Source organism: Syngnathoides biaculeatus, chromosome 4 (genome assembly GCF_019802595.1).
Source record: "Syngnathoides biaculeatus isolate LvHL_M chromosome 4, ASM1980259v1, whole genome shotgun sequence".
Taxonomy (NCBI): Eukaryota; Metazoa; Chordata; class Actinopteri; order Syngnathiformes; family Syngnathidae; genus Syngnathoides; species Syngnathoides biaculeatus.
The window spans coordinates 29899500-29912031 of record NC_084643.1 but is presented as its reverse complement, the minus strand read 5'-3'; the positions used below and the strand labels follow the sequence as shown (position 1 = coordinate 29912031).

The following is a 12532-nucleotide window of genomic DNA, read 5'->3' as shown; positions in this document are numbered from 1 at the left end:
CACAATTCAAACTCATGAATGAAAAAGTGGCTGACCTTTGTCTATTTGACAATCAGCGGGCAAACTTTCATGAGCAGGACAGGAAGCAAATTTTGCAACTTGAAGCATGATTGCATTAATCTCTTCTTAAGGATTTTTATTTTTACAATTTTCTTCTTCTTAATATGAGCAAAATAAATTTCTTTTGTATCTCTGAATTGCCAGAGGAGCAGCAATGAGGTCCATGAGGTGCTGAACATTTACATTACGTCTGTGTGTGATTGCTTGAGTGTGTGAGTGCTTGAGTGCATGCGTGTGTGTGTGAACACCTGTGGTCGAGATGTGGTTGTAACGGTCCACAAAATAAGTTATTTCACTTCACACCAAAATGCTAAGCACTCTGTACACATTCACAGCTATGGGTCAATTTAGTGTTCAATGCACCGACAATACATATTTTTGGGATCTTCGGGGAAACCAGAGTACCTGAAAATAAAAAAAGCATGCAGTCACGGGAAGAACATGCAAACTCCAGACAGGCAAGGCTGCATTTGAAGCCCCAGTCCTCAGAATTGTGTAACAGATATGCTAACCAGTTGCCCATAGTGTTGGCCTAAGTTACAAATTTTGTTGCCATTCATGCAAATAATGGTCATTTCTTTTTTATAATCCAATTCTACCCACAAAAAGAGATGAAGCGCACTTGACGATGATTTTCATTTAATATTGATGGCAACAAGCAAAAAGGGACGAGCATAGAGTCAATCCTCAACAGCAATTAACTTCCTCCCATGACATTTGGAGTTTTTATGTTTTTCTGCTGTGACTCTGGCAGGAAACTAATTGAAGTCTTAAGAATACGCTAGTTCTTCAGCACAGGATGAAGTTGTGTGGCTAAGTTGTTGAGACAAAGCTCAATTAAGCAGAAAAAAAACATTAGTGGCTCACTTTGACTCCATGGCGACAGTTGGATCCAGACAGCCGCGTTCAATTCACACCTAGCCAGCCGTGACATGTCTGCTTGTGTTGGAGCCTCTGAGAACAGGCAAAACACACTCAATATGCTGTTCGCCCAATCAACTGTAAGAATCTTTCCAGAACTCTGTGTGTGTGTGTGTGTGTGTGTGTGGTGTGTGTGTGTGTGTGTGTGTCCAGCCAGTTCATTAGCCTAATAGCACCAAAATTGTGGGACATTTGAATAATTTGAAGCATTTAAAATCTCATTTGAGAGCTTAATGAAGTTTGACCGACTGCTAGACCCTTGAACATCCACCACTAAAAATAAAATCCACCATGTGAGAAGCATCAGAAAAAAAAAAAGGCTAATTTCCCATTTTACCACTGACAGATGATGAGGGAGTTGATACAACCATTAGTGCCACGTCTCGGCAGCATTTACATGTTGAATACAGCAAGTTGGAGCAAACAACGGCAGCCTTTTTCTAAACTATATATCAACTTTCAAACAAGATGTTGTCACAAGAATGTTTTTTTCGCTTTTTCAGTAAGACACGAACAACAGGACAAGTACACTACACAAAAATGTGTGCTAACCAAATTTCAAAAGCGGGGTTATTTTTTATGACTATCATACGAAATATGATTAAGGGGAAAATCAACTTACTCTTCTGCATATTTTGTATATATTTTTATATAAATATGCAGCCATTCTGAAAGATATCCGAGTGAAGGAAACAAACAGACAGTGCTGCACCTGCTAAAATAGGGTTGCGGCATCCAGTGTCTTGCTCAAAGGCACCTCAACAGCAGCCAGTAAGCAGAGTAGCCTTTCTCCTCAACAACTGGTGGCCCTGTTTTTCCCAAAGCAGGACTTGAACTATGACCCAGAAATTATAAATCCCAGGTCCTCACAGATGAGCTACAGCCGCATTAAAGTGCTTATATCTTTTAAAATGGCCATCTACCACAAATGACCACATTTCCCGTCGTTAAAAAAAAAAAAAAAAAGGTTAGCTACTCACACAGGTACATGAGGTGATTGCCCCTCAAACAGGAACCAACTCAGTGCAACAGAGACACAGCATCCTTGAGGACCCCATATAATACTATTTCATTTTTTTATTGAACCATACAAACAATATGGTGTAATTGTCAAAGAAGTAGCAGAATGTACTTGCCACTTCAGCTGTATTTGTAGTAATACAAAGAGAGGAACGAAATGAGAAATGAATGAATTATGTGTAGGACACCAGGGACGACCTACGAAATGAATGCCTCATGCAACAGAAGTCCAGTAATGATAAGGAGCCAGATGGGGTGTCGTGGAAAAACGCATTCATCTCTATGGCATATACCACAGACAAATTGAAGAAGTGGCTGACATTAAAGGGCTACTGTCATGAAATGGATACTTTTTTGTATGTTATTAATGAAAAAAAATGGCAGCCAATACGGGCCCATGCGTTTTTTCACCACAAAACATGATTTTGACGTATACAGCTTTTTGTAACTCCCGCCATGAAAATCCTCTCGAGGGATTTGTTTTCGAGAAGAAGCAGGAAGTGACATAAAGGACAGAGGCTTTACAATATCTATTTTAGAATGTTTATAGGGATGACACTTGGGCTTTAATAAAACATACCAGTGGCTTAAAAAGGTCAGACTGGAAAACAGCATAGAAGAACTAATCGTAGCAGCAGGAGAACAGGCCCTAAACTCAAGATTAATAGAGGGCAGGGTCTTCCACATCAGACAGGACCCCAGGACTGTGCAAAGTACCCCAAGAGACAGTGCATCTCATCACAGCAGGGTTTAAGATGCTGGTGGGCAAGGCATACATGGGTGGCATAGCCAAGTCACAGCGATGTCCAGAAATTGGTACCAAATGTGGATTGGAGCTCCGAGAATGAAGATGTTCGACACCACCAAATGTGGTTGACAGCAACAAGGCCAAGATCCTGTGGGACTTCCACATTCAGACAAACACACTGGTGATTACCAATCAGTCTATATAGTGGGAATGGATAAATCAGAACACAGCGGTCATAATAGATGAAGCCATTCCAAGTGGCAGCAACATCCGGAAAAAGAAACAAGAACCTAGAGACACTGAAGGAAGAACTAGAAAAAAATGTGGCTTGTGGGAATAACATCTGACACATCTGTTTCGAAGCACACAACACTAATAATAGCTAAGCAAGAGGGCCCAAAATAGCCGCATTTTGCTTCACACCTGGAAACATTTGTTGTTGTGGAGGCTCATGTGATATGCCATGGCATTTTGTTAATGGCTGTTACACCTGTTATGTTGTGACTCTATTCACTTGCGAGACAAATTTCAAATAAGAGGAAAATGAGGGGCTAAGCACCCTAAACAACTGTCAGAACTCCACAAACCATGCGACAATTCGGTGGTGGGGTACAGACCTTTTGGTCGGTGAGTGATGGGCCTTATTCGAGTCTTTATCATTTTTAAGAAAACTATGTTCAAAAGCCACTTTATGACCATTGAATTCATACAAAATAGCTAAAGCCCCTTCTCCAATTTATGATTGTCCTGATAATTGCTTGTGTGCGGGCATTGTGTAATCTGTTTTCAGACCGAGATTATTTCTTTGACCTGATGCCACTCAGGTGGCAGGGGTTCACCTGCGTATTGAGAGAGATGTAATAGAACATAAAAGCTATTATCTGTGGCCATGCAAGGTCAACAGCTCGATGAGCACGTAACTACACTTAATTGTATGGTACACACACTATCTGGAACGCATGCTGAAAAACTTACCTTTCCATACACATTCGGCAAAATGACCGACATGCAATGATGTTCTCCATGTGATACTCGGCATTATCAGAAGACAGTTAGTGTATTCGTCCCTGAAAATATCAACAGAACTGATTTCACTTAATCGGATCATTTATTGACGCTGCTGCATTTGCCCTAATCTGTGCGACACCCTCAATATGCTCTACAAGGAAATCGAATTTCAACTCATTTGTCTTGCTAATGAAGACAGCGTCAAGGCATTAGGACTTTATTTTGTGGCTCCATGTGAAGAAACCCTGCAGAGAAACCTTCTCAAAATAAGAGCTAACATTCCCTAAACTTTTTTTTTTTTTTTTTTAAGTTAACTCTCAGCAATACACCAGAAAAATGCCAGGGGATTTTTTTTTTATTTTTTTATTTTTTTGCTTTTCCCTCTGGGATATGTGTTGATTAAAGCAAGGGATGATCATTCAACGACAGGCCTGTCTCCCCCCGGGGACATCCACCTCCAAACAGGATACACAGCTCGCCCGCCCGCCCGCCTGAGTCCTTTTCATTGAAAATGCAGGGGTGGCTTTAGAGAGGTGTGGGAATGTAGTGATAATAAGAATGAAAAAGGTCTTAGGAGATCAATCAAACGCTGACTGAAGCAAAGATGAAGAAATAACAGGAGGACGACGAACAAGGAAAAAGGAACTTATAACTACCATGCTGAGGAGAATACGAATATAATATTTCTGGTAACATTTTAACAGTTATACAAGTGTAAACATTATTTAACTGTTGTATATATATATATATATATATATATATATACTCTTTATCCTCAGAGTCACGGGTAAGCTGAAGCCTATGAAAGCCGACTTTGATAGACTGGTTGCCAGTCAAATACATGGAGCATATCAAACAACTATTCACAGTATTCACACTCTTCACCTATGGAGATCTGAGAGCAGGGTGTCAGACTCATTTTTGTCGAGGGCCACATTGTATTCACCGTTTTCTTCTGAGAGCCGTTATGACTGTGAACGTATAAAAAATCTTTAATCACGTCATATGAACACATGAAATTTATGAACTAGTTTTGGAATCAGAAATCAAGGGGAATGTTTTTTTTTAACTTTTGTTGATGATTGGTAAAAAAAAAAAAACAGGCTTGCAATATCTCAACGTTATCATTTATGATATGACAATTTGAGATTTTTTATTTTAGGACTCATGGAAGTTGTCACTCGTGATTTGCCTTCGCGGGCCACATAAAATCACGTGGTGGGCCGGATCTAGCCCCTGGGCCTTGAGTTTGATACCTATGTCTTAGCATCTGGAATGTGAGCAGAAACAGAAGTACCTTAAGAAAACCCACCCAAGCACAGGGAGAACATGCAAACTGACACACAGGAAGGCCGAAAATGACATTTGAACATTGAATTCTCGATTGTGAGCCAGATGTACAATCCACCCACATAAATATGACTTCACGAAGCGGCGATGCTCATTTATTTACCCCGGCAGACTTCATGGGTCTCCTGTTTTAACGCGGTTATCCGTCATAAATGTAAAAAAGAAGTTAATCACAGAAACAAGGCATTAATAAGACTGAACACATATTACTACATGTTGTTAATCTTTCAGACGCTCACTGAGTTTTGTCAAAGTTTCTTGTTTTGCTACGCATAATAACCTATTGTTTTTGGGCAACACTAGAGACCCATTTTTACATTTTGATTGGTTTCCAAAATAACAAAAACACAAAGTTGAACTGCACTAATATGAACTTGCACAAGTCAAAAGTCATGTAAAAATGCCTATCAGCATCAGCAGTTCCAACTTTGTAGTCTGACAATTTCTTGTGAAAGTCATTTCACATTTATATTATTTTCACATGGAGCCCAGAGTCCCGGAAAACAAAATCTAGACATTTGAGTGAAGTTCAAACACAGAATATTGGCTGGGGTTGTGGTGGCATTGTGCACAAAGATTTAATTCACTACCTGGTCTCTGCGGAGGCAATTGTTGATATTCAGCGGAGATCTAGGGACTGGACGACGAACACGCGTTAAATGGAGCAGCACTCATTTCTTCCAGTCGGCCGTACCTCTGCAGCAGTTTGTTACGATGTTATTTTGTTCCGTAATCCAGCACAAACAAACAAAACATCCCTCTCCTGGGTTGCTTTTTCAACCTTCAAATGAATGCACTCCTTTGAGGACGGCCGAGTCCAACAGTGACAGCAGGCACTATTTGGATGTCCTATTGTGTCATGTGGAGAGCTGCGTGCATGCGTAACACGCATGTTTACACGCATGCTTCCAACCAAAGAAGCACCCAATCTATTCCTATGTCACCGTGAATCCGAGGAGCATTGAGTCCAACAGTATATGTGAAGTACATTGATTGGCTGTAGGATCAATGTCTTCTGTCTTTGATTGATATCACACCCCCCAGCCCCACGCTAGTTTGTGGGCACTTGCGCATTGAATGCTTTGCCTATTGGTGTTCAGAGTGGACTCCTGAGTGACAATCGATCACCCAACAGGTAAACAGAAGCGTGGACACACATATCTGCTTTGTGATAAACAACAGGAGACAGAGTGACCGGGCCAAAAAGAAATTCCATAAACTCTCAGTGGATCCTCCTACCTATTAAATTATCCTCTCACCGACCCCTTTCCAAAACATGTAAGATTCATCTTTGTCGCTGAGGCTTGACACCAGATTGTTGCCTATTAAGGGCAGTTTGGGGCATTATTCACAATTAGCTCTCACACTTACAATTCAAATGCTTTCATACCCACAAACTACAGAAAAAGCTCTCATAAATACTATTCAAGCACTCTAACAAACACTGCTCAGACCCTGTCATAAACATGAGTTTTGTTCTCATAAACACTCCTCAAATGCTCTCAGACACTGGTCAAACACTCATGAGCACTACACAAACCATCTCAGATAACACTAGTGAAATACACTCATACACGCCAGTTTTGCTCTCATAAAGACTACTTCCATCCATCCATTTTCCTAGCTGCTTATCCTCACAAGGGTCGCGGGGAGTGAGTGGGAGCCTATCACAGCTGTCAACGGGCAGGAGGCAGGGTACACCCTGAACTGGTTGCCAGACAGGTAAAGACTACTTGCACACTCTCATATACACTACTCAAATACTCATAGACATGAGTTTTGGCCTGAGAAGGGTGACAAAAAAAACATTGGAGGAGCAGTTTGAGATGAAGAGACTTTTTTTATTTTAACAAATTATGCAATGTGGAAAAAATCTGGATTACAATAAACAAAAACAAACAAATTTTCTTCATGCAGAAAAATATTTACGGTGGTCAAATACATATTGAATTACACATTTAGGATTTAAAATTAAATTTGCCTCGCTTCTTTGCTTTTTTGATTTGGCCTCCATTTTGAGCCAGGCCCATCTCCACCTGCACTTGATGCCTGTTTTAAGGTGTGCCACACAAAAAGCATCCTTCTCTTTAAGCACTCATTCTGGAAAAGCGTCATTGCCTCTTTCACTTCATTTTTCACTATTACCAACTTCAAAGGCTAATCCCAAATGCATCCTCCAAGAAAATAAAGTATTTAGTTGAACTTTCTGAATTCGAAATTAGCTCTGTGTCATGACATCGCTGACATCGCTCTGTCGCTTTTAATACCTTAGGGAAGGAGGTTGAGCTGGTGTGTGAGATCAAGAAGTTCCAACTAGATATAGTTAGGCTCGGCTTGGGCTCTGGTACCAGTCCTCGTGTGAGGGGTTGGACTCTCTTCCACTCTCAAATTTCACACAGTGAGAGGCGCTGAGCACATGTGAGTATACTTATTGCCCCCCCAGCTCGGCGCCTGTACGTTGGGGTTCACCTCGGTGGACGAGAGTGTAACCTGCCTCCGCCTTCGGGTAGGGCAATGGGTGAGTACCCATCTTTTTTGGAGTCCTTAGAGGGAGTGCTGGAGAGCACTTCCTCTAAGGACTCCATTGTTCTGCTGAGGGACTTTTTATTTGAATGAAGTAGCTGGGGAAGGGGAAGTCTGAACGTCCCTGCTAAAGCTACTGCTCCCTGCGACCCAACCCAGTTAAGAAGTAAAAGATGGATGGACTCATGAGTATGTCATCTTTTATTTTAAAATGGCTCCCACACGATCCATCGATCCGTTTACAATACAGTTTAGCTTCATCAGGATCGCAGGTGTGCTGCAGCCTGTCAGAGATGATTTTGGGGGAGAGCCGGAGGACTCAATGTCAATCAATCAAAGAACACGCAGGTAAATTAAAAGCTAAATAAATTAAAATAAAAAGTACTGTGTTTGATGTACATAGGGCTCATTCTTTGTTTAGTTATCAAAGGAAATATTTTCAAAGGGAAAGAAAAGACAATTTCTCTCCCTTGACTTTCTCAAGTGAAGTGTGTATACTAGAAGAGGAAATCTCAGATTTTGAAAATGAATCATGTGTCAACCCGTGACCTTTGCCTCGCGTAGTTTTTCGGCGATGCTGTGCAGTGATCGGGCCTTTTGCTTTTGGGTGTGTGAGACATGCTGGCTACACATGAGAGTTGCAAACAAGATGAGAGGCAGGCAAGAGAAAATGAACACAGAGACTGGTCTCAGGAGTTAGAGCTAAAGAAAATGAATTTAATTTCAATACAGCGTCAGTGTGTGAGTGTAGGTGTGTGTGTGTATGCGCACACTCACTGACCGTTTTAACTCGACTATAAAAGGAGATACGTATGGAAGTATACTCCAGGCATCACTGATAGGATAATTCATCATTTTGTGTGTTTTTATTGCAGTGTGATGCATGTTTGTAGTTTGGAACAGGCCTTACAAGTTAACCCTCCATTCTTCTTATCCTTGATTTGCATGCATTTCAGAACTTTTCAATCTGTGTTTTAACAGGATTATTTGTAAAGATGTACTGTAGCCTTCAACAGCAGAATCCTTAGATTTGGAGAACATAAACAAGGATCACAACAATATAATGTTAAAAAAAAAACACACGATCGAAAGTGAAATCAACATATGAGATAGTCACCTCAGACAGATTTCAAGATAATTTTGGCATGTCCATTAATCAGTGATAAGAGCCGATAATTAGCTGGGAGAATGGGGTCTTAGCCCGGTTTTAGTACTAGTTTGATTGCCACTGTGTTCATTTTCTTGTTAGTTTGACCTATATCATTTATTTCTTTGACTGTTTTGAAAAGAAGTAGCTGGAATTGAGTAGGAATCTTTCATAAATTCGACCAAAAACATCCATCTGTGCCAGGTGCTCTTCCTAATTGTACATTGTTAATGCAATTACAAATATTTAATGAAAAAATATATATATAATGTACTTCTGTGATTGTTAACAGTGCAACTATCCTTAGTTTCTGTGCTTAATTGAGCAATGTTTCCATTACTAAGAAAAGTACGTTATTGTCTTTTGGTCTGGGTTGTTTGAAGACGTACATGAGTGCTTACAATGATTTTTAAAAACTTTAATTTATAGTGGTGACTCTGTTCAGTTGAATCTTAAATGGCTGTCATTACAGTAATGATTTTCTTTGTGTTAAAGTTGGTTCACAAGAAATGTGCGCAATTTATTATTGCTCTCATAGTTGGTGTCTTATAGCTTCCGAATACATTCTGTTCTTTTTGTCTAATTGATGTTTTGACTTTTGGAGTTAGTTTCTGAGCACATCAGTCGGATTAATTCCATTCTCATCTGTGAAATATTCAAAATTTCCCTCAATTTCATTTCCTAATTTCAGTTCTTGTTTTTTCTTATTCAAAGACTATGATACGATTCAACTTCTCATTACAGATTTCCCCGTTTACGAACCAGAGATGAGGATATGGTTGGGGAGTGTCTAAATTTTAAGAAGTCATCCCATTTTTTTTTCCCCCCTCACAAATGAATCAAAGTCAATCAAATGTTTTTGTGGGTAATTTTATGAGCCATTTAATCATTTGAAAGGGAAAAAAAGTCGATTTTTAAAAGAGCGCACTGTACAATACTAATGAAAAAAAATCTGTATGACTTTTTTCGTCTCCCTATGGTTCCACTGTAGTTCCTAATTTGTTGTATGAAAAATGAATCACTAATTCGGCCGAGACCTACTAAAAGTATAGCTTTATTGTGTGGCTAATGGTTATTTAATTACTGGTGATAAGAGCTCTGTAGCGCACTATTAATTCACTCTCACTTTTTCCAGCACATTTGTTTGCATGGAGGAGGTCTGCTTGCAATATTTTGACAATATTTAAGCAGTCAAGACAACCTTGAATAATCTGCTCACCTTGTTCGTACCTGTGTGTGTGGGAGGGGGTGGGGATGGGGTCATATGAATTGATCAGCATTGATTGTAATGAGGCTGGAGCAGCTGGTAAAGCGTTGGCCTCACAGTTCGGGGGTCCTGGGTTCAATCCCAGACCCACCTGTGAGGAGTTGGCACATTCTCCCCGTGCCTGCGTGGGTTTTCTCAGGGCACTCCGGTTTCCTCCCACATCCCAAAAACATGCAACAATAATTGGACTCTCTAAATTGGCCCTGGGTGTGATTGTGAGTGCGGCTGTTTGTCTCCATGTGCCCTGCGATTGGCTGGCAACCAGTTCAGGGTGTACGCTGGGTAGGCTCCAGCACTCCCAGGACCCTTTTGAGGTTAAGTGGCTAAGAAGATGGATGGATGGATGATTCTCATGACAACACTGATTTGGGGGTTCAAAGTCATTTTGCAGCTGCTGGTGTAGAATCAACTGCAAGTCAATGTGGGCACCTAGTAAGGAGAATTGTGGTCAATCTTTTCAAACTAAACCATAAAACCAAACAAAATGGGCAAGAAAAATGTGACAGCTAAGCTTCTTTGTGTTTTCACTCAATACCATCTGTCCACATGGCTCTTTTCAGATCGACTGGGAATCCCAATGAGTGCGGTGTTGCCAAATATAGCAGGTGCTAGCACGGTCAATGGAAAATAAATCTACAAGCCACAACATGAGAAATACCTGGACAAACTACATCCAACAAGAACTTGTTGAAAATAATAATAATAATAATAATAATGATGAGATATAATTCTTAATGTTTATTATTGTGGTCAATTCACATGTACCCGAACACGATGGGTACATTGGAAATACAGTTACTACTTGGATTTCTCCAAAGAGAATACTAAAGGTTCTTTGTCCACGAGGCGGATACACACACACAAACCTACAAATACACACACACACACACACCACACACACACACACACCACACACACACACACACAGTTGCCTTCGTGGACCCCTACATAATCAGCAGGGTTGCTAGTTTTTGTGTGTCTATGTCTTAGTTAAGAGTCTTTAAAGAAGTGTACTGACATGGGTGTACTTGTTTATATTTTGGTGAATATTTGGCATGTGAAGTCTGGCCCAAATAGCTCATTATGTGGCTTCAACTACACGTTTTTAAAGTGAGTACAGAAACTATTCAGACCATGTGAAATGCAGTATTGCAGCCATTTGCTAAAATCTTTGAAGTTCATTTATTTGCTCATTAATGTATACAGAGCATCCCATATTGACAAAAAAAAAAAACACAATTGTGGACTTTTTTGCAGATTAAAGAAAAACGGAAATATAACACAGCCATACTAAATGAGACCCTTTGCTGAGAATTTAGTAGAAGCACACTTTTGAGCAAATACAGCCATGTGTCTTTTTTCAGAATAATTTTTTTTCGTAACATTGGCCGGCTCAGTGCCTTGGCACGATTCTGTCTCTGAGCTCTTCAGGCAGTTCCTTTGAGCTCATGACTCTCATTCCCTCTGACATGCACTGTGAACTGCAAGGTCCCTTAGAGACAGGTCTGTCGCTTTCCTAATCAAGTCCATCAGTATAATCCAAAACAGTTGGACTCCACTTGAAGGTGTAGAACCATCTTAAAGATGATCAGAAGAAGTAGATGACGCCTGAGTTGAATATATGAGGGTGACAGCAAAAGGTCTGTATACTTAGAGCTGTGAGATATTTCAGTTTTTCTTTATTTAATCAATCTACAAAAATGTCAACTTTTTTTCCGTCAATATGAGGTGCTGTGTGTACATTGAGGGAAAACACAAGGTCACACAGGAAAAAATGAGGAGGCAGACTGAATGAAAATAAAGTTAAAAGTGAAAATGAGTTGGATGAAAGTACTTTTCTTCTAGGTTTAAGGACCTTTAATCAATATACAGAATAACTTGTGCACCCCACACAAGGTCGGAGTGCTTTTGTTTTCCTTTTCTATAGTAATTGTTGACATAATGATTCATGCATCAAAACGGGCGCAAGGTTCCACGATGAATGTTGTCCTCTGTTTGGCGGCGATGTTAATCAAAACGACAAAGGAACACATGGAAGGCTGCGAATTTTGCTTTTGCGCATTCAGATTCCTTAATGGCATGTTAGAAAATGGGCACACTTGCAGCTGAGGAGAGCGAGGGGAAGAGGATAGGCTGAGGGATGGAAAACAGATCCGAATGCAACAGAAAGCACCTTCTTTGTTTTTTCATTTGCCTCCTCCAAGCGCTATTATGCGATCCGATTAAGTGGCCGCCATTGTCATAGCTGTTGTTATGCCTTGTGTCGTTGATGGCAAGATAAAGCTGACAGCCTCAATATGCTGAAGACGAGTGATAAGGGAGAAGAGTAGCAATTTCTCATTTGAACAGAAATTATCATCCTTTAAAGGATTTGTGGCATCTGATAGCTATTGTGTCTCTGTCTCAGCCGAGAGGAAATAGTTTCTTAGACTGACATTCATCTGATTCGACTCACATTGTTTGTCATGGCCATCAAGTGATCAGAATA

At 40.3% G+C, this 12532-nt stretch overlaps 1 protein-coding gene across 2 annotated transcripts in view; it reads left to right on the top strand.

The window, feature by feature from the left end:
* Positions 1 to 12532, top strand: part of LOC133499560 (GDNF family receptor alpha-2-like) — an 80684-nt gene that overhangs the window by 50990 nt on the left and 17162 nt on the right. The window lies entirely within an intron of this gene.